We start from the raw sequence: 24,097 nt of genomic DNA, 5'->3' as shown, positions 1-24,097 counted from the left end.
TATTTCCCCCACTGTGGATGTCCATACATATGCGGATCATAAGAACAAAGGAATGTGTTACTGCATAAGATTCTTAATTGTGCCTTTCCCTGTGGGATTCTGCTGGAATCTCGGCAAGGCACAGCCCTGTAAGAAAATACTATGTTGGGTAAAATGCAGGAAAGTGAAAACCTGGTAATCAAATCACCACAGTAAAGAGAAATGTTATGTGGTTCCTATGTTTAATCAACTTCCCATAGGTAGTGGAGATTTCTAGGAAACCCCATCCAATAGCTTCATGGAGCCTCGAATTGGGTTCCATAAGTGTCTTCATATATTCACATAAGAGTCATAAATTATCTGCCTTAGTTTCACTCACAGGTCACAAAAGATTTTTGTGCTGTTTATTTCTAGCTATAAATATTAGACGAGGCATTTCTGGATATTAATCTGGTGGCACTGTGCTCTTGGTACATTTTGGGGCAGAAGAAAGTAACAATGTCCCTCTGCACATTATACAATCAGGCACCCAGGGCAGACACATCCAGAATCTGCCACTTGTCGTCACTGGCAGCAGCTTGGCTCACAAAGGCCCAGGACCTCAGGAAGGTGCTATACATGGAACAGGAAATCCTAGCAGGGTCAATGAAACTGGAAATTTCAGGTAACTTCCAGGAGCTGAAAAAAATAATTCACAAATGCCTCTTTCCCTTACTTTCTGAAGATTTGCCTTCGATTTTTCAAAAGCTCTTTAGGGTTGAGTTAGAGCACTCACTCACACATTCGTCTGGGAGCGGTGATCTGGCAACAGCCCCAGGCCTCCGAGACTGCCAGGAGGACTCCAGTGGCTCAGTGAGGCCTCCGATTCCCAGCAGCCTGAGCCGGAGCGCAGAGACGCGTGATCCCGACCATAAGCGTTGCCTTCACAGGCTGTCGGGGAGTGTGAACCTGGGACAGCAGAGCTGGCTGGCAGCCCTGCGGTAGCCACTTCCTCCTCCACTCTCAGTGTTGCAAACAGTAGGAAAGATCAATAGCTGTTGCTGCAGAATTTCCCTCTTTTCCACATTGTCAATACATGTTCAGTCACTCATTGTGTAGATGTAAGTCCATAAATACACATGCTAAGGCACATTTGTCATGTTGATCCTCATTGTCAACTCAACACCTTTAAATGGTGCAACACTCCTCAGGAGTGGCACACTTGGGCCTGGCTAAAGGACTAATGCCCACTGACCCTCCAGGGTTCCAAGGTCAAGGTCCAAGGACAACCAAGGCTTTGAGGACGGTGATCTGGGGACCTTGCAACCACGCAGGGACATTCGTGACCTCTCAAGCCTGGATCGTCTGCGAGGGGCATGTGACCAGGGTCCAAAACAATTGATCACCCCAACTTTGATCACCCGAACAATCAATGGGCAGCTACTTGAGGCATGAGCCCCAGAACAGACACTGCTCCTACTGGGAGACCCACATTTTCATCCACAACCCATCTTCTATCAAGTGCCATGGTACGACCTTGTAACAGATGGCAGCTCTGGGACAACTCAGTTCCAAATTGCCTGTGTCTGTCTGTTTTAAAAAGAGAAGAGCTGTCTTTCCTGAGGATTCTTACCAAGAGCCCTGCAAGGTGCTATGGAAAGGTCGCAACTTTGGCAATAGGCAGGTTTGGTTCAACCTCTGGCTCTGCCATCAATGGCTGGTTGACCTCAAGCCAGTTTCAGAACCTCCTTTCAGACCTTTGGTTTCTTAATCTTTAAAAGAGGGATAAGAGCATCCACTCCCTCAAGTTTGTTATGAGCATCAAGGATAGTATACACATAACACTTAGCACCCAATAGGAATGTGGCACATGGAAGGAGAGGAGGAGGCTGCTGGTCACCCACTGAGTAGGAAAACTCAATCTACTTGCAGTGTTTCCTCTGCTTTAGGGTGACCTTCCCCAAGACCCACTGGGAAGCAGAGGTGAGACCAGTGTACTTCTAGAAAGGATCCTAGCTTTGGGATCAACTACAGAAAACAAGGGTCAGGGATGTTTGAAATGGGAGCAGGTTATAAAGTGGTACGTAGGCAGGAATAGAGATCTGGAGTCTGCTAAGTGTGCACCTCTGACACTCCCAGCTAGAAGAGGGAGGAATCGGAAGTGCCCACCTTGAGGGATGCTGTTGAGGCACTGAGGAGCCTCAAGGGACAGAGTCTTCCCCAGCAGGTCTCCCCACCCCTGATCTTTATTCCTACATGGTGGGCCTTCAGCAGCAGACCCAACACACAACCAGTCACCGAGTGGGTGGGGACCAGGCCCGTGTAAGTCATCACCCAGCCCCTTCTAACAAGCAACTCCCTGCAGTATCTAGTAAGACTACTGTAAATCCACACCTGGATACCTAGTGGTGTCATGGGAGGAGCCCCACACCTGCATGGGGGTGAACTGCGAGGACTTTGGTGTCCCAAGGTGGTAGACTCACAGAGGCATTTGAGAATGTTGTCTATCATTATCCCCATGCTGGTCCAGGAGGTTGGGTCACACACTTAGTGGGGAAGTTGCCAGTCAGGTTCCCAGAGGAGGAAAGAAAGATGGAACGAGGCCCCTGGGAAGCTAATTTAGGCATCTACATGATGTGATGGGAATATAGGACAAGAGGGACATTTTTCATTTCAGACTTCCTCCTGGAGAAAAACTCTATCTGTTTAGAGGAAATATTTTGATAAGCTGCCTGTGGTAGGAGGGTAGAACTCCAGGAGCATGCTCATATAACAACAATGGCAAGCAAGCCACCTTCTAAAGAGTGTATTTTTAACTGGAGGATGCTTTGAGTGTTTGAGAGTAAGACTAAGGGAAAAGCTGAGCAGTTTGGCATAGAGAAGAAAGAGATTTTGTATCCTGACATGATGAAGAGCTAGGTGGCTGGGCACTGCATAGAGGACAGTTGGGAATGACCAACAGTGGTCACTGGTAATTGGCAATTTCTTTTGAAGATGCTATAGGGTCTTTGTGCTATGACCCTCTCTGCCATTGCAGTGCTCATGAGTGCCTTTATGGGTAAGGACTTACAGGGTATAAGGGCAATGTCTAAACTGACATGTGAGCAGAACACATACAGCATGCCCAGACATAGGAGCCAGAGAATGAACACAGATCTGGCATCTGAGTTGGAGAAAGAACACAGAGCAGGAGACAGAGGCTTGGATGCAGGCCCAGCTCTGCAGCTAATGATTCTGAGACCCTGGAAAAGCACCTTTCCCCTGTGGGCTTTATTTACTGAACTCTAAAATGGGCTTAAGGCCTTCCAACCTTAACATTTCATGACTCTGATTTTACTTTAATACTCACCACAACACAACATGGGATAGTGATGGTTATAAGCAGAGCATTTGTGCACTTATATGGAACGTGTTTGCTGCCACCGCAAAATCATTAATTTTTTCACAAATTACATGTGCAAAGAACTGCTCAGATTGAACTGTAAGATCACTTCATATGCACTATTGATTTTCATTATCTTAGTTTTCTCCATACTTGAGTTCCCTACAACCATTGTCCAATTTGATTTTACCCAGTAGAACGATCTCTGCCTCCTCTTTCTAGTAATCAGTTCATAAAATCTCAGATCTTGGGAGTCTGAGGAAGCAGGCTGGTTTGGATAGAATTTTTATCCTTCCAGAGGGATGACTGTTTCTAACCTCCTAAAGCCAGCAGGAATTCCTCTGGAGAGAGCAGTAGGTGTCTTTCAATGACAATGTAAGGGACCAGTCATGCAAGCATACCCACTATATAATAAGAAAGCAACTTCTGTTATGAAAAATTACCCTGCTAAAGCCCAAATGCTTTTTGCCACTACCTTAGCTATCCACTGGGACATGCTAAGCACTCCTTCTCCTTGAAGGCTCTTCGAGTACCCACTTTCCCATCCATTTTGCCTTTTCATCCTGCTTCCTGGCAGTGACTGAGCTATGCAACTTCTAGGCAGCACCAGTTCCCCAGAAGGGCAAGTAAGCTGGTTTTCCAACAAACTGGCTCTCCTGACTTTGTAAGGGCTGCCCAGGGAACTGAGATCCCTCAAGTGTCCTTTTCAGTATTTTTCCTCTGATTCACTGTCATCCTAGGACAGATTATCCCTGCACATAAACACTGGAGTATTAACATTAGGTACTGCTCTATGTCTAATATTGGAGAACAGTCACAGATGACTTTGCATGGAATGACTTCTGTAACAAAAGAACTAGATGTACAGCTCCCAGCTATTTTTCTACAAGGAATAAAAGGTAAAACTGGAAGAACTGGCTTGCCTAAAAACTTTCAGCAGACCGGGAAATAAGTCATGGGGCCATTATGGAGAAAAAGACCATAAGGAGAGAGGCCTCAAGAGCTTCAAGTGTTGGCCTTGAGGATTTAGGATGACTCAGTCATTCATTGGTTGCAGAGAGCTACAGGTGCTGTCCTAGGTGCTGAATCTCACACGGCCAAGAGTAGTCTCTGCTCCTCTGGCCCTCATATTCTAATAACAGGAACCAAGAATTAAGTTGTGAACATATCACAAACAAGACAACTCCGAAAACTGTAAATGCTATGAAGAAACTGAAACAGGATGGAGTGACTGAAGAGACATTGGTAGGGTCAGGAGCCTGTAGTATAGCCTGGATGGTCAGGGAAGGCCTCTCTGAGGAGGTGATATTTAAATAAAGACTTTCCAGCTGAGATAAAGCCAGCAATGCAAATAGCAGGGAAGAAGCATTCTAAGCATTCCTAACAGCCTGTACAAAGGCCCATCAGTGACTTCCAGGGCAGAAGGGGTAGGAGGAGGGGAGTATAAAATGAGATTGTTAAGAGGCAGGAGCCTTGGCAAGGAGTTTGGATTTTATCCTAAGGGCATCAGGAAACCCTGAGGGATTTCCAAGCAGAGCAATGACACAATCTGACTTAGGAGTTTTAAAGATGACTCTGACCACTGTCTGGAGAGTAGATTGCAAGGGCAAGATGTGGCAGTAGGAACACCAGGGAAGAGGTTCTCACAGGTACCAGGTAAGTGATGATGGTGACCTGGTATGATGGCAATGAGGTGGGAAGACATCACTGGACTGGGAACTTTTTTAGTTTTGAGATGAGGCCAACAAGAGCTGTTAATGCATTAAGTAGGGAGAAGAAACTCAGGGAGACTTCTGCAGTTTTTTGACTTGAATAATTTGATGGAAATGAGTTATCAGTATGTCAAGATTAATGATAAACCCTTTCCCATCATTTTTTAGAGGGTTTTCTCATTTATTTGTTTGTTTTTGTTGTTTTAGGATTTAGAGCCAACTTTTAAGAAATAAAAGTGCTGGTAACACTCAACTCTACAACATGAGAAATTTTTTAGCTTTTGTTGTATGTGATGATTTTTTTTCCCCTACTTCTTCAGAAAAATAAATGCTGAGCAGAGGTTAGAAACAAATCTTGGCAGAAGTGTAAACATTCACTCTGTGGAGACTCAACCAAAGACAGGTTCTTTCTCTGCCAGAACTGTGTTTGTTTCTAATCTGCAAAGGGCAAGAGAGGCCTTAACTCAACTGTTTGGTGGGGGAGCCAGACTTTACACTTACCCCAGCAGGTTTTGAAGCCAATTTAATAGAGTGTCTTCATTGAGGGTTCTAGTATGTCTCATACAGGCAAGTGGGCAAAAGCAAACTGAGGGTGTAGGGGAGGGATGATATTTTAGAAGAGGCAGAATATCAAAGAAGAGAAACTGCAAACAGATTCAAGGGAATTGATTGGCTACCCAGCAGCAAATATCGCTTCTGTGACTCCTGGGAAGGAATCACATGACTATTGCCAAGTGCATTCGCTTGCTGTATGGATGGCCTCTAATGAGGCACAGTTTCTACCCAGTTGGATTTCACATTGCTCAGTGCCATCTTGGCGATCTGTTTTCCATTCAACACTGCAGCCTGTTAACCTGGTGAGTCATGGTTCTGTGTAGGCAGCCAGAAGCCCTCCTGACACTTCAAACACCTTTTTCTTAAAATAAAAAGATGATGGCAATGGTGATGATGATGATGATGATGATGATGGTGATAAAGAAAATGAGTTCAATCAAGTTACCATCTTGAAATCTTGAACTCATTGAGCTAAAATGACCCAGATAATGGGCCTTTTTTTAATCTTTTCTGGATCATTCCAGGGATGAGCTCAATTTATTTTTCCACCTTTCTCTGTCCTCGGCTCTTATTGGAAGAAGTAGGGCTCTCCATTTCTTTTCTTTCAGATTCAGGGTAATTTAGAGCTCTGGACTGAGCTGGACACTTTGGGAGTTTGGCTTAGGGGCAGACTGAGGAGGTAGTACCAGGAACAGAGGACAAGAATTTAGGAAACAAGGCATCAGACTTCATTAATCTCTATTATAAGTATAAAAGTCATTCTGTTTGTTAACACCAGCAGGATAGTAGGAATTTTCTTCAGTAGGAGTCAGAAAATCCATGGGCTTTTCAAGACAGAAAAAATGTCTATGGACTCTCTCTTGTTGATCCTCAAAACTGTGGGCCAAGCCAAGAGTTTGATTACTGAATATGCTCACTGAAGCTCCATTAGAGCCTGCCATTTACCTTGAAAAGTCTGTGCTATGTCTTTCCACATTCCTCCTACCTCTTTCCAAAGCAGAAGGGAAAAGGGCCCATTAGCTTTGATATCAGAAAGTATTCAGTAATGTATGTCACTGCTCCTTTCACAATGCAACACTTGCTGGCTAAAATAGCTCACTTTCAAACCTCCTTCCCACAAGGTCAGGGCAAGGCCACTACGGTGACCACAGTCTCTGTGGAAGGTGAATCTTGGTTTTCTGAGTTTCAGCTGCAACTTCTGCTTCAGTGAAAACCACACAGAGCTCCTCAGAACTATTGGGTTGCTGAAAGGAAATGATGAAAGCTATGCTCCATCAATGTGTGAAACCTAAATGACAATAATAAAAGGTTTAGGTGGCAATAATAACAAATGTTTTTACTTCCGATGAAAATGAAAGGCCTTAGAGATAGTCTTTAGCTTAGAGGAGGCAGGAAAGAATGTGTGCACACCATATGCACACGTTTGTGAGTGTTATGAGCATAAATGTACATAAGTGTGAGTGTGTGTGTGTGCGTGTGTGTGTGTGTGTGTGTGTGTGCGTGCACGTACACCTTCAAAGTATCAGAAGCCAAACTGTCCATTGATTTTCTGACAAGCTGCATGGTCTCTTTCAACCACCAAAAACAGAAAGATGACTGTGAACAGACAAATTGTCAGTAAGCTCAGGAAGTGCACACCCTGCCACCCTAAGCACCTAATTCAACTCACATTGGCAATTGATCACAGTGGAATTTCTGCTCTCAGCACAACAAAACAATCCTCCCAGCACTGTGGCCCCAGAGGCCAAGCCCAGGAGTTGCAGAGTTCACTGGTTTTACCCCAGCACATGCACACTGAAAAGCTGTACCCTGGAGAGCTATGAATTGCTTTTACATGTTTTGTAGTCTAATATTTGTGATCCAATACTTCAAGCAAATACAGTCATTTCCAAAAGGGGATACTTCCCCTATGCCTCTCTCAAAGAACCCAGTATTAGCAAGCCATTTGGGACTTATCTTTGGTTTGGAGATGTGTTTGTGAGATGATTCCATAACATACAAAATAAGCTTTATCAAGGTAATATGTGGCTCTGTGAAAATAAACACACAAGAGCTGCTTTAGGATCCAATACAGACAGAGAACTGGGTTATGGCCAGACACCCCATTCCAAGAGGGTGGAACACAGATCAGCACACAAAGGAGCAGCCAGAGGGTGGGTCAGTCCCGAAATATATAAATACCTGCGTCTGTTAGTTCAATTCCAAGAATTTGTCTTGTTAGGTCATTTTATGCAAATATTTTCCAACATATTCTATCAGCTCCCTCAAATTGACACCGTCATCAAAAATAAATCAATACTTCTTGTGAAAAAGGAATAAGTATCTTACCCAATAATCAACAAGGCATTTCTCAATTATTTACATTTAATTATACATTACTTTGATCTTTGTATCAGTCACATTCAGATAAAATGTGAACTTGTACTTTAATTTTGTTTGGGATTTCTTATAACATATCTGTTTATACCAATTGCTCAGGAGCAAAAAAACCTTCAGTAATAATAACAATTATGAAATTACTTATTGAGCACTTCTAACATGCCAGACTCTGGGCTCCAGCCATCACTGGGATTGTCTACTTTACTCTTCAGACGAGTCTACAAGGAAGCCATGGTTGGTATTCCCATTTTAGGGATGAAGAACCAGGGTTGAGACATTAAGTGTCCTATCCCTGGAATTTGACCCAGGCAGCTTGGTGTTAAGAGCCCTGCTCCTAATCGCTGCATGGCTCCACTTCTTAAATCTGTGAGTAGTTCCAAGGGGAGATGTCCATAGAATTCCTTCCCACTCTGCGTTTGCAAATAGCCAGAGGGCCATGCCAGAATGGACTTAACAAATGACCCAGTCCCTGAATGAGGTCAAAGTCTCTTCTGTTCACCATTCTCTGTGCTTTGGTTCCTTCTGTCTAGGATGTTTGGTCTTTTCTAGCAGTGCTGGCCACAAGATGGAGCAGCAATCCCTTACATTCTTTAGACAAAGGGTATTTTCTGAATGAGAATATAAGGGGTGGAAAGGAACACTGGATGTAGTATGGCACGTGAATAAAGAGTGCCTGTGTTAAAATCCCAGCTCATGATCTATTAACTATGTGTTCCTGATGAAGGTCAATTCTCCAGACCTCAGTTTTTCCATCTATAACATGGGGATGGTGCTAATTCCTCTGTGACGTGGGGCTAGGGGAGGGTTATAAGAAACAATATATGTAAAGCCCTCACCATGCACCTGGTACAGAGTACATGCTCAGTTCTGTTACGTGAGCTGTGATCACTCGCCAGGACCCCCACATCACTCCCTGCATGACTCCTGCTATGAGGCTTTGCTTATGCACCTTCTTTCTCCACTGTACTGTGAGTCCCTCACAGCCTGGGTTGTGTGTCACATTTGTCTCAGGATCCTCAACCCCCAATACAGTTTCCAACCCATAGTTGGCATTCATTAACATAGTGATTGAATGACGGTCTCTCTGCACTTACTCCAGGGCCTGCTCACTGTACAGATGAAGTAACTAAAGCTCAGAGAGGCCAAGCCACTAGCTGAGGCCATGGAACTGGATGGTGGCAGAGCTGGAAGGAGCACCCAAGCCCCTCGACTTCAAGTTAAATGCCTGAACACTAAGAAGAGGGCAGCAACTGCATTTTCAAAGGCCAAGATCAAAGAGATAACCAGAACATTATTAATATTATCAAAATAGAGACGCATTCAGAATCCATTTTTCCAATTTCCTATAACTTACATGTCAGCAATCCATCACATAAAATGCAAAAAAAAAAAATTGCAAAAATACAGGCCTAAACATTTTTAGTATGTTGCTTCTTAAGTAATTACACAGTAATACTACAATAATCTAATAGCAATTGACAAGACAAAATTGCATAATAATCATGTATTGTACCTGATAGAGGCAATATTACATCACCTAAATATCCTACCTTTTACACAACTATTTCATTACTTGGAAACTCCCTGTTAATGAATATGCTATTTTAAGTCCGGCAAGAGGAAATCCCGGGGCAAAATACTTCTAAAAACCGAAATCAGTCAAAGGGAGAAGTAAAGTTTAAAATTCATTTATTCTTACAAACTGCAGTCCAGGCCCTTCTCTCTTTCCTGCTCCATCAGAAGCAAAACCAGCCCTCCCGTCACCTTTCAGGTACAGATAAGCCCTCGGTTGCCCAGGTAATTACCCACTGACACGGAGATGAACTTCTCTCCACCCCTGAGGAATGATGCAAATGCACTAAAGCCATACTTCTCTCCCCCCTTGAGCGCCTGTTGATATGCAGATATAGTAAAGCCAGGAGAGATATTCTGGAAATGTTACAAGTTTACCCACAGCTATTAAGCAGGTTTGTTTTTAATTTGCATGTTCCTCTTATAGTGATTCTTCAATAAATTTTTCTGATTGCCTTCATAAATAAGTTTCATTATTCCTCATTATTAAAAAAAAAACAACCATATTCTCATTTCCTGAAGGGATACCATATTTTAGCTGACCTTCCTATGTAAAATCATAAATGAAAAGGGCCAGACAACCTGCAGGAAAATAAGTAATCAGACAACAGGGCACTAAATACAGTTGGGCAGACATTAAAGCATCATGGTATAGTTAAAAGTCTGCAAAAAGAATACTTTTCAATTCAAACAATCAAAATAGAATTTAGTTTTACTACAGCGTGAGACAAATCCCAGCTTTCTGCACAATTTATCACCCATTTTTTCATTTTGTTGTTTTAAACATGCTTTTAAGACATAGTGGATAACTAGTAAAAATTGTATACAATGCAAATGACATTTCAGATAAGTTTTATTGACTTAATACCCTGATAATAAAATTATAACAATCAGTATTATTCTGATTCATTGCAATTTTTACTTTCACTTTGTAATGGACTTGGTGCATCACAGAATTGAATGTAATGTTGCTGCCACCTCAAGGTCACTCACTGAAAATGAGATGGCTCACTTCCGTCTAACACACTAAAGCAAGTAACTGAGGACTTTATGGATGAAAAGATCACACTTGTGGTCATGTCACAGTAAATCTAAACTCTTATTTGCAATTAAACAATGGTTTTTATATGCAATTTGCAATGAAAACATACACTAGTCGTGCTGGGATGGCATTGTGGGTACCAGGTCTGGGAGAGGAAAGGCTCTTACCACAGTCCAGGGGAAGAAATGTCGATTCATCAAACTGCAGAGCCATCTGTGCATAACTGGCATATTGACAGGGCATAATCCAGATACAGTGGTGTCTTTAGGAAAAGAAATAGTCTTTGAGTTTATTTTTTCACAATACTCACTTGGCTCTTTTCATCTCCTTCTTAAATCTTTCCCAGTTTGGTGACCTCTGTGAACCTGACTCTCTTCCAAATGGATTTATCAAAACTATCCCTAACATGAACAAACAGTTTACAGAAAAGGAAATGACAGTGAGCTGACTCACTCAAAGAGATACATGTTTTGCCTAACAGATTGTCAAAGATCGACTTTTGATCACACTGGTTTGGCAAGGTAGTACTATAAATTAAATAAGAGGGAAATGTGGTGATATTTTCCAGTTTTAAAATGCATGTACCCTCTGACCAGCAATCCCAGTTCTAAGAATTTATTTTTCAGTTATGTACGTACGTATGCACAAAGACATCTGTACATGGGAATTTATTACAGCAAGAGAATGGAAACAAAAAGTGTCCTTCAACAGAAGATTTGCAAAGTAAACTATAGTAAATCTATAAAATGGAATATTGTGCAGCCTTTGAAATCAACAAGGCAGATCTATACATACCAATATGGCACAATTTCCAGGATCATATGGTTAAGTGGGAGAAAAAAGCAATGTGCAAAACAGTGTGTATCATATGCTTTGTGTGTATGTATTTGCATAGAATCTCTTTGAAAAAATCCTATAAGCCATGAACAAATGATTCCTTTGTAGAAGAACTGGGGGAATAGTAACGGGCGGGGAAGCCTTTAATTTTCACTGTATACCCATATTTTGTCTTGAATCTTATACTCTATATTTCATTAAGTACTTGAAATGTATAAATAAAAATAAAACATTTTAAAAATTGATTTGGATTGTAATTCAAAGTAAAAGTCAAAATTATGAAGAAAAGACAAAGGAGGCTCCCAGGGGGAAGGGAGGGAGAGAGGAAAAAAGAGTGGGCAAGGGAAGATGCCCCAGAGGCCAGGAGCTTGCTAGGGGCCCTGCATTCCCCGGGAGGGTTCCTCTGCTCTGATCCAGCCCAAACGTGTATGTCTTCCCTGGTCTCCTCATTCCGTTCATTCTCCTCTGACTCCATCAATTCTCATTTCAATTTCTCTGCAATTCCTTGTGTTCTGTTTCTCTCTGGGGATCCTCTCCCCCTGTTGACCCCAACATGAGGAGCATGTTGCCAGTATGTGGCCGGGCTTGCCAGGGACACGCTGTGCGCACTCTGCACATACACGCTATGAAGCAGCATTGCTGTTAACAGGCACATCAGCCATCTGCCCTCTACTGGAACTCAAAGCTCAGCAGAGAGTCGTGTGCATTTAGCTTCTCTGAGCTCAGATACCACAACAATAAACACTGTATCTGCCCATTGAACAGCGCTGGCCAAGAAGATGCAAAAGAAACACAGTTGGAACGGAATCTAGAAGCCCAGAGAAATTCCAGTTTGAGAGAAGGCATTGGGGCGGAGAGTCCACCCACCATTTCACAATGTGGACCAGGATCACTCAGTACTAACTGACTGTCTGTGTTGAATACCTCAGAGGAGGTGGTGAGGAGCACCAGCACAGAGAGAAAAGGGGGGCAAAGAATGGAAGTGGGTGCCTCCGACTGCTCAGCTTCATGTGCTTACTGGATTTAATTTACCCTTCCCTTTTCTCTCTTTTATTAAAACAAATCTCTTGCTATTTTTATAGCTCCTTTTGATGACACATCATTAACAGTGAAGCCAAAATTCTATTGACATAGCTTAATCATTCAAATTCTACCAGAATACTATGCCACTGATAGGCAGCATTTTAAAAGCATGTGCATTTCCCATCTGAACTCACTTGTGGTTGGTTTTCTTTCGTTCTTAATTTGAAATGTTACAGTTCAAAAGATGGGGAATGTTCCTGCACTGTCCCAGGGAATTTTACAAACTTTAGCCATTTTGAAAACGGACGCTGTCATTTTTATTAAATTTGGAGATTATTGAGAAACTTGGAGGCAAACAATAAACAGGGGCTACTTTGTCTTAAAGGGTTATCTTCATAGATTTCTGGCATATGGAAATTCCTCTCCGTTTTTCTCACAGAGATGTGCTGAGAGAAGGTAAATGTGCTAAGCCCTGCCTCATCACGTGAGAGAGAGGGATCCCCCAGAAAGGAATGGGGGGCAGAAACTGGGCCCATGGCAGGACCACTAGGTCCTCACCTATACATTTTGGGCCCCACAGTCCCTCCAGCACTGTCCTTCCCACCCTGAGATCCTTCCAGTTTTAAAATTCTCTAACATTCATTCTGAGATAAACAGTGAAAGAGGGAAGGAAAGTAAAAACAGAGTACAATGAAAACAAGTTTGAAAAGTTTAAATCAAGGCTTGGGCATGGCCAGATTCAGAAAACAAGCTTCCCTTGTCTTCCCATTTGTTTTGTTTTTTTCCCTGGGATTTTACACAGATATGAATTAAGAGAGACTATTTACTGAGTATTTTTGCTCCAGATCCCTTCTTCTACCTTCTGTGTAATTACCTGCAATCATCTCAAATGTATAAATAGACACATTTAAAAATACCCCCACCTCATTAGGTTTTCCCAACTTGGTTTTGAGATGGCATTCTGGAACCCAAGATCTCCTGAGGACACAAGGCATGAACTGAGTTGAGGAGGAAAAAGGGCAGATCTGGTCTCTGAAGTACCAGCTAGAGTCTCAGGAATCAGAGCCCTTAACTGGACAAGCCAGCATGATGGCTGTAGAATAATGCCCCACATGAGAAGACAGAACTTGGGGTCTGGAGAAGGAATTTTCTAGAATACCATAATTGAAGGCAAGGACTCCGTAGTGAGGCACTGACCTGGTCAGCCAGGGAATATAAAGTGAGGCCTGCCATGAATAATGCTGGTGCACAGATCTGATGTGTGGTCTTCCTGCTGACTACATCCCAGCATTGTACAAAAGTGGATTGGACAGGATTAATTAGTACAACTGTTGACGTTACAGGGTTTTGAAGACTTCTATTCAGCATTTAAGAGATTTACAGGAAATATCCGGCCAGTTAGGGCAAGGGACTGAGCTTGTCTTTTAGCTGGCTCAACGCCAATCATTTGGAGGGTAACTTTAATTCCTGGGATGTGGAGTCATACAGTCAGGAAGCAGGCCTGACCCCAGTAAGGTCAGTGTCATGGCCAACTACCCTGGGCTCAATTTAGAGACATAACTATGGCAACGACTGTGCCCAATCGGTTATTAGAGGAGATTTATTGACGGATATGCTTGAATAGCACAGCCATTAATTGCAATTACCAGACAAGACACTTTGTTCATCTCAGGGAACTGGATGCCAAAATGCCCTAACAACTTTAAAACCCCATTTGCTCTTGGACTCTCAGCTGGCGTCACTGCACCTGCTTCAGCTTCCCAATACCGAGAGGGAGAGGAGAAGGGGTTTAGTTTGACATGGCACCAGCTGCAGAAAATGGCTAGTGCAGGGCACTGGGGCACGAGCTGCAGGAGCCTCATGCAGCCTCCACAATACCCTTCACAAAAGTGAGGGAGGAATAAACACCCTGCTCCTCCTGATACCCCTTCTCTGGGTCTTTCCAACAGAGTAATGAAATGCCTTCCTACTTTGTGCTGCCAATCCACCCCAGTGATTTTCTTCAAGACTCTCTCAGTCACCTCTTGGCCTTTCTGTGCTTGGTGTAGCTCAGACCAGGCTCTGTTCACCTTGCAGTCCCCAATTGCATTCCTCTGGGTTTCTTCAGGGCAGCCTCTCTGAACAGCCCATTTCTCTAAAACAGTGACTAACGCCCACCTCCCCTGGACCTCCTGTCCTGTCACTCTGCTCTCACTTCTTCCTAGCATTGCAATCATGCTATGTACTAGTCGGCTTATTTACCCATCCATTTTTATCAACATCACCAGATTCTAAGGGCAGAGGTTTGGTCTGCCCTTTCCACTGCCATATTCCTAGTGCCTCACACAGCCCCTGGCACACAGTAGGTGCTCAAGAAATCATTGTTGAATAAATGAATGAATGGATTCAGTACCTTCTGCAGTTGTAGTTAGAGGACCCTTCTCTCTCCAATTAGATCATAATTTTCCTGAAAGCAGGGACACTTCTCATAGCATCTTATTCAGCACCAAGCATACCTTAGGTACTTTAAAACTTGAACAAGTGGATGAGAGAGTAGCAAACCACAAATCCTATCCATGTATTGGAATAGGCAAAAGCATATCTCCCACCACTTTTCAAGGATAAAAAATAGCCAACACTGAAATAATGATTTTCTACAGGGCACTATTCAAAGCACTCTCCAAGGTATCATTCATAAAACCCACAGGATAGGACTGTAAGGTCTGGGATGCTTTTCTCTGCATGTTAAAGGTAGGAAGCTGGGGGTGCAGAGAGATGAAGTGACATGCCCAGTGTTACACAGCTGGTATGTGATGGAGCCAGGAAATAGACCCTGGCAGTCTAGCCCAGAATCTGTGTCCTTAAACTCTATGTTATGCTATTGCTCATGACTCTGAAATTTAGGATAAACAAAAACAATTAGAAGAACACCACGAGAGAGGTCTTTGGGCACTAACACTATGTCCCTTTGAATTTAGTACTATTTTTTCTTTCAGAGTGGATTACAAATTATCTATCTCTGCTCCAAATTAAGATGTCATTGATAATCTTTCCCTATAGATAGAACATCAAGACCACATTTAACCTGAGGATAGTGATGCAAACGGTTTTTAGAAAATTCTTTCCAAGAGAGATTGGAACACAGTTCTTCCCCCAAGCTGTGAGAGTGCAACCCCATTCTTGAACTCTGCTTGGGTTTGCATTGCAGGATTTCTCAGCTAACACAGATGAACCTCTCCATTGATGCAAAACTGGTCATTCCAGGGGCTCCTTTATTCCACATCATTTCAGTGTTAATATGCAGGAGGACTTTTGAATAATGAGACTACTCAAGTAACCAGAATTTTCTATACTCAACACTGAGGTCCAGGAAATGTTAAATATTTAAATAAAAATGTCCTCACTGGGTATTAGAATCCACATAAATGTAATTCATGTTGTCTGTTGTCTAGTTCTCTACTTCACACTATCAAATGGAATGCTGCAGACTTGTTGTCTCCCCTTAAAATTCATGTGTAAAAATCCATCCCCAAGGTGATGGTGTTAGGAGGTGGGAACTTTGGGAAGTAGTTAGGTCATGAGGGTGGAACCCTCATGTATGGGATTGGTACCCTGGTAACCAAAACCTCCAGGGTAACCAAAACCCTTGACCTTTCAGCCATGTAGGACACAGCAAGAAGATGACCATATATGACCAGGAAGTGAGATCTCACCAGACTCGGTCAAGCACCTTCATCTCGGGCTTCCCAGCCTCCAGAACTGTGAGGAATAAATGTCTCTTGTCTATAAGCCACTCAGTCTGTGGTTTCCTGTTACAGAAGCTGGAAGGGACTAAGCCACAGAGTGATTTTTTTCTTTTTCATTTGATGTTGTTTGAATATATATATTTTTTATTTTGGTATCATTAATATACAATTATATGAGCAACATTGTGGTTACTAGATTCCCCCCATTATCAAGTCCCCACCACATACCCCATTATAGTCACTGTCCATCAGCGTAGTAAGATGCTATAGAGTCACGACTTATCTTCTCTGTGTTATACTGCCTTCACCGTGCCCACCCCCCTACATTATGTGTGCTACTCATAATGCCCCTTATTCCCCTTATCCCTCCCTTCCCACCCTTCTTCCCCAGTCCCTTTACCTTTGGTAACTGATAGTCCATTGTTGGGTTCTGTGAGTCTGCTGCTATTTTGTTCCTTCAGTTTTTGCTTTGTTTTTATACTCCTCAGATGAGTAAAATCATTTGATACTTGTCTTTCTCCACCTGGCTTATTTCACTGAGCATAACACCCTCTAGCTCCATCCATGTTGTTGCAAATGGTAGGATTTGTTTTCTTCTTATGGCTGAATAATATTCCATTGTGTATATGTACCACCTCTTCTTTATCAATTCATCTACTGATGGACACTTAGGTTGCTTTCATTTCTTGGTTATTATAAGTAGTGCTGTGATAAACATAGGGGTGCATCTGTCTTTTTCAAACTGGGCTCCTGCACTCTTAGGGTAAATTCCTAGGAGTGGAATTCCTGGGTCAAATGGCATTTCTATTTTTAGTTTTTTGAGGAACCTCCATACTGCTTTCCACAATGATTGAACTAATTTACATTCCCACCAGCAGTATAGGAGGGTTCCCCTTTCTTCACATCCTCCCCAGCATTTGTCGTTGTTTGTCTTTTGGATGTTGGCCATCCTAACTGGTGTGAGGTGGTATCTCATTGTGGTTTTAATTTGCATTTCTCTGATGATTAGCAATGTGGAGCATCTTTTCATGTGCCTATTGGCCATCTGAATTTCTTCCACAGAGTGATTTGATATTGGTTGATGAACCTGAGCAGGGGTTGAAGAATCTTAGTCACCTAAGAAAAATGCCATTATAAGTATCATTCAGTTGTTCATTCATTCATTCATTCATTCATTGTTTGTTTCTTCATTAGCATCTGCTAGTGCCACACCCTATGCTGACACGTGTTAGCTGACCTCACAGAATCCACCATTGATGGAGGGAGGTCAACATTAATGCAATAACCACACAGCTGAACTGCAGCTCTGGGAGGAGCTCTGACCAAAAAGGGCAAGGCACTGAGAGGGCAAGGAGATTTAACCTGATCCAGAGATTCAGAGAGGGCCTCCCTAGGAAAACAGCTCTTTTGAGCCATCAATGACCTGATAAGGAGTGGGAAGCGGCAAGAGGACACAGGTTTGGTGCAGCTGGGAAACCAAAAAAGCACACCTGAGAGTGGACCAGTGTGACAGGGCCAATGCTGGAGCAGCAGCCAGGAACATCAGGCCAGACCTCAAAAGCCAGATAAAGGTCTGGATATTTACAAGAAGCTTTTGGAGACTTTCAGACAGCACCAGAAAGGGAAGATCTGAGGACTATTCAAAGGATGAAACTGACAGCCTGATGATACATCAGTTGTACACACTCTACCTGTTCAAGCAGGGAACTGGACAAACAAGCTAACAAGAGAAAAGGAAAGGTCAACAGCAGAGCTGAAACAAAAAGGATTTCCTGGCCTATGGTAAGGTAATCAGAAAGTTAAATCATCAGGCATACTGCCCAGAGTGGTACAGTTAGGCCAGGCCTCCCTACTCTTGGCTCACCCTGTAGTTCTTCAAACCAGAAATGACCCTCATGGCTTGATAGCATTGAAGGTCAACTCATATTCTCCTATGGAGACAGGTTTCATTTTGCCTTGCTCTCCCTAGAATGTAAAAAAATTTATAATTCTTGTGCTGACACCAACATTATTATGCATCAGTATAACAGGGTACTAATTTTAATCTGCACAAAAATCACAGCATTTTCATGCTGAGAGGAACTTTAAACATCATCTGAATATTTGTGAATTTTTTCTAGTATGTTCATAGATATTTTCATATATAACTTACTTCCTATTAACATGCATGTTTGATGTCTTCTAAATAAACCAGGTTTTTCATGGGTTTAACACATATGTATTGCCTTTCAGTTTCCTCTCATTCCCGCCTGAACCCCAGTGGGATACACACACACACACAAACACACACAAACTGCACCCAGAAGCTACTCAATCACTATTAGTTGACTGACTGACTGACAGTAGAGTAAAGGCTGCCTCTGAGTCTGACAATCAAAGCCACAAAGTCAAGAGAATGATCCAGCCCCCATTTAAAAGAATCTGGTAAAAACATAGAGTAGAGTGAGGTGAGTTGTCAAAGGCTCCCTCCACTGGCTCATCAAAGAATGGAAAAAACTGGAAGCAGTGAAAACCTGATGCCCCAGCCCCTCTCCATGCAGGGAAGAGAGTTCTGTCATCCAAAGGAAGAATGGGAGATGATCAAACAGGAGAGCTGAGAAGCATGGCACATCTCTGGCTAAAAGATCAGGACAGAAATGAGTATATTAAGCAAACTGAGAGGTGCTGTGATTTTAGAAGGAAAGTAGCTTTTAGATGACAGCAAAACCACTTCCAGCTTTTTCTTTTCTTTGATCCATCAGTGTTGCCCTGGCCACCAATCAAGTTCACACGGTCCAGACATTAGGGATTGAATCATTATGTTAGCACCCCTATTTTTCAAAATGTAGAGAATATATATGCAGAAGATTAAACCTGTAGAAACCAACCCCTAGATGTCATTGTTGCTGCTGAAATATCAAATCTCAAGTCTTTGAAATTTTAAATCTGAAGAGTTAGCAGTGTTAATCTGAATACGCCACTTAAATCATGCAAATTCAATTCACTTTCAATTTTTCAAAACCAAGTCCAAAGTCTTCTGGACTTCTTAACCAAAATGTAACTAAATCTTAGGGTGTTAGCACGCATTCAGTTGCCAACAAAATTCGCATTTAGGAAAAATAGGCTGAAAACCCACATAAATCATATGTGACATGACTAACAGAGCTCACATCAAATTCCACAACTGATGAGCTGATTTTAGAGAAGCGGGATCATTCTGGCCCCTTCTTTTCCATGTGTCCTCTGACTTCTGTTCTTGCTTCTGTCATTGGTGTGAGAGCCCAACGCTGTCTGTGCTTCCCATCAAGGGTACACTAAAGGAACAGAGATGCTCACTGGCCCTCCGTTTAACACCCCATTTCCAATTAGCCTTAGATGCTACCTGTTCTTTGTCCACAGCATCCCTCATCTCCATCTCTTCCTTCCATTTCATATCATTCTTTCACAATAATAAGAACCTTTATTATATGTATAATAGTAATGAACCTTTGCAATAATAAAACTCATTGTTCATTGATCATTTACTATGAGTCCGGCACATCATAGGCATTATGTCCTCTAAACTTTCAACAGCCTTATAAGAGAGATATTACTATTGCTATTTTACAAATGAGGTAGCAGAAGCACAGAGAGGTTAAGTTAACTTGCCCTATATCACACAGCTAGTCAGTGCTAATTAGTTTGGAACTCAGAGTAAAACCCAGTCCACTGCCCGGATTCTTAGGGCCTCTCTGAGGCCAACTCTTGGGTCTCTAACTGGACACCATCTTTATTCTTTCTCCCAAGCCCCCAGCTCTCAATTGGATACCCTATTTTCTCAAAAGACTGCTTTCAAGTAGCTCCTCAACTAAGGCCCAAGCCTAGGAGTGCGTCTGCTGAATGAAATCACTTCTTCAATCCATGAGTCTTAGTACTGAATAGCAACATTCCAGACCCTATTCTAGCCAGGGGGATTATCAGTGAACAAGACTGACAACCTCCCTGGGCTCCTGAAGCTCATTCTCCACCAAGGTAGACAGATGCTGAGCAGGGATTACACATGTAATTAATGATCACAGAGCTAAATACACACAGATGTGTGGAATAAACAAGCAGAGCCCCTTCACCAGTGCCCTACACCAGGAAGGCATTCAACAGATGCTTTCCGCCTGTCCCTGCCTGGGTTAGCCACCACCATCCCCCAACATGCCTTCCTGGCTGCAGCTCTCCCTGCTCCCGGCTCTAAGCCCTCCACACCAGGCAGAGGTGTCTCTAAGATCCAGACAGTGCCCTGTATCCACTCACACCTCATACCTCCATTCATGTTGGTCCATTTTCTTCCATATACCAAGCTGATCCATTCATGAGCTTTGCTTGGGCTTTTCTCCTCCCATCAGCTGGTCATAGGGATCTCCCTCCATGTGTCCCAGAGGTGTGAGCTGAGGGAGAAGTATTGGTGCAAGAGGGTGGATGATGTGGGAGCCTGGCCACCTGCTCACGAAGCTTACATGTGCCTTGAAGTCCAACTCATGCCTGATTGTGGATGTGCCACTTCCATCTCACAACAGGTTGCTGCTGGGCCCTTCCAGCCTTATGGCTTGCTGGAACGTGGTGATGAGCAACTCTGACTTCGTGGCCAGAAAGGCCACAAAAATTGCAATGTGGACTGTCTCTGGATGCCATATGCATTTTCCCTTCCCTTTCTCACTTATGTTTCTTTCTCAATGAAACAAACATCTCAGAAGGTCAGAAACTAAACAATGTTTCTTTTGTCTGATCTTCCACAGTATATCAGCAGCTCAGAACTGGGGGACCCTAGAAGGTACATGACTTGCTGCCTCTGGTTATCCATTTCCTTATGTCTTGAAGCAAAAAGTGGAACTCCCAGCCAGCTGACGATGATGCTAGTGCCTCCTCCTAGTCTATCACCTCTAGACGAGCTGTCAAAATAACAAATGACACATTTTTAGGTCCCAGGATTACCCCTTAGCAGGCCCTCTTGGTTTGATGAGAAGTTATTTTTCCTCTTAGTGTCTTTCTTCATCTTCTTCTCCTTTTCATTTTCTTCCTCTGCCCCTCTCATCAATAAGGTCTCTGCGTTAAGGAAACTGCTTCTCTGAGAAGAATTTAACAGTATGCTATTATAATCACATTGTCGTGTTCAGAAGCAGGTGGTATTACCTGTCAACAGGGTTTTGGACATAGCAAATAGCTGCCACCCAACTCAGCTGAGGCTCCCAACCAGATAAAGTGGCCAAAGGACACAGCCCTCTGGAGGCCTCAAAATCTCATTTTCATTCCCCTTGTGGAAAAGAGACTGACTTTATTGACAAAGACGACTGAAAATTGCTTGAGCGTTCCAATAACCAGTCTGCATTGAAGCAGAGAGACAGTCTGGCGGAGGCGAGCTCCCTGCTCCATCACATAGCTCCTCTGAGCCATGCTTTGCCGCAGCACAAGTCTGTGGCATATGCAGACCAGACTGAAAGGAGCCTCCTGATGTCCTCCAAAGCAGCCCCTCTCCACCTCCACTCCCAGCCTGCTGGAGTCTTTCCTGGATCCCAACCATGCATCAACATGAATTCAGGGAATCTCTGCCAGGAACCAAACTCTCAGACTGAGTCAGGGGTCTGGGGGTCAGGCCTGGGTTAGCTTGAGGAGGCCAATGTCCTGCTTACCCCTGGCACACTGTGGCCTGATTGCACATGCCAGGTAGGCCACTAGATGTCACCACCACTGATTCCTGTCCTTACTCCAGGTCCTGGTATAGGACAGAGTCCCAGGTACTATGGGGACTCTATACAGAATTCCATCACAAACGGGACTGCAGGGACTGCTTCCGATGCTATGATAATCTGAGCTCCTTGGCGAGTCTCTTATAAATCAGTTAGTGGCTAAGCCCCAAAACAGCTTTGCTGAAAGTTATGCAAGACAATGTTAGCTAGAGCAAACCCCAGCTCACAATAGGTGGCCCCTGCTCTCTCTCCAATCTTCCTAGTCATCACTGGTGCTGTGCATCCTTCTGGTTTATTCAGATCCTCAATGAGAAATAAATTAATATGTGTGCCTCGTAGCACCAGAGATTTTAGATGTCGACGTGCTGCAGAAATAATGTAGGTCTGTGGCTTTTAGCAGAGAATGAATGACAGATGGATAATTTATGATGATTCTTGAGACCTGAACTATAATTATGAAGAATTTCTAGGTGTATATTCAGGATGCAAAGTGTAAAGAACCTAGAGCTAATGTTAATTTATTACTGACAGCTGTATATATAATAATATATCATGTCTTTTAATCTTACATTCCTTCTGACTTACATCAAGCAATCTTTTCATTCATTAATAAAATCAAGCCTTGCCATTATTCTTAATGATGAAGTCCTATTTTGAACCCAGAGGACTCCTATAATTAAACTCCATACTTCCATATTCCAGACATCTGAAGCTCAAAAAAAAAGATAAATTGAATTTCTTGTTTTACAGGCAGGATGAAAACGTCAGAAAGATGGAGCCCACCTGCTCACAGTCCCATGGGAGCTAAATAGAAAGTCAGGGAAAACGTTTGTGTTTATCTTCTCAGCTCAGACCACCACATCTTTTTTGTACCCCTTTTAGCCCTCCTGTCTTCTCCCACCCTTCCACAATCTTTCCTTTCTTAAGGCAGTATATTCAAAAAATATTTCTAAAGGTCATGATAAAAATTACAATTAAAATATAGTCAAAATATTGTAACAACTTTGTATGGTGATAGCTGGTAGCTAGAATTATCATGTATATAAATGTTGAATCACTGTGTTGTACACCTGAAACTAATGTAATACTATGTGTCAACTACCCTTCAATAAAAAATAATTATCTACAAAAAAAAATTACAATTAAAAGAAATACAGGCTACTATTTACAATAGCCAAGATATGGAGGCAACCTAAGTGTTCATCAGTAGATGAATGGATAAAGAAGATGTGGTACATATACATAATGGAATATTATTCAGCCATAAGAAAGAAACAAATCCTACCATTTGCAACAACATGGACGGAACTAGAGGGTATTATGCTCAATGAAATAAGTCAGGCGGAGAAAGACAAGTACCAAATGATTTCCCTTATTTGTGGAGTGTAACAACGAAGCAAAACTGAAGGAACAAAACAGCAGCCGACTCAACAGGCTCCAAGAAGGGAATAGTGGTTACCAAAGAGGAAGGGTGGGGGCGAGCAGGTGGGGAAGGAGGGAGAAGGGGATTGAGGAGTATTATGATTAGAACACATGGTGTGGGGGTGGGGGTCATGGGAAGACAGTGTACTACAGAGAAGACAAGTAGTGATTCTGTGGCATCTTACTAACACTGATGGACAGTGACTTCAATGGGGTATGGTGGGGGGACTTGATAATATGGGTGAATGTAGTAACCACAATGTTTTTCATGTGAAACCTTCATAAGAGTGTGTATCAGTGATACCATAATTTTAAAAATGGGAAAAAAAAAGAAAGAAATACAGGCTATCATGTCTTCTCCAATTTTCTGTGCTGTGCCAAAGACTTACATGATTAATCCCTTCCAAAGAAATCTAACCTAATCTTATTACAACAAAGATAAGGTGTCCTTCATAAGTATGGCTGGGAACAAGTCAGTCCTCTCCTCAAGTTTCAACTGTTTCAGTGTCTCATTCAATTTAAAACAACCATTGCCTTGGCAACTGATTCACTGCACTGCCCTTAGTGTCCCCAAAATTGAAACAGTGCTCTGGTTTAAGTTGCCAAGCACATACCGTGTATTTATTATCAGACTCCCTGGTCACTTTAGAATATATAGAACCATTGTACTTGTAGAAGCAAAAACTTTAACCTCATCAAGTAACTAATGATCCAAAGTGGAATAATGGGATGTGTGAAGATAAGGATTCAGTGATCTGGGTCATCTCTCATCTGGAGACAGAATCAGATTCCACTGA

The sequence above is a fragment of the Manis pentadactyla genome, chromosome 15 (assembly GCF_030020395.1).
Source record: "Manis pentadactyla isolate mManPen7 chromosome 15, mManPen7.hap1, whole genome shotgun sequence".
Lineage (NCBI taxonomy): Eukaryota > Metazoa > Chordata > Mammalia > Pholidota > Manidae > Manis > Manis pentadactyla.
The sequence above is the reverse complement of the archived record's forward strand: the minus strand, read 5'-3'. Positions refer to the sequence as shown.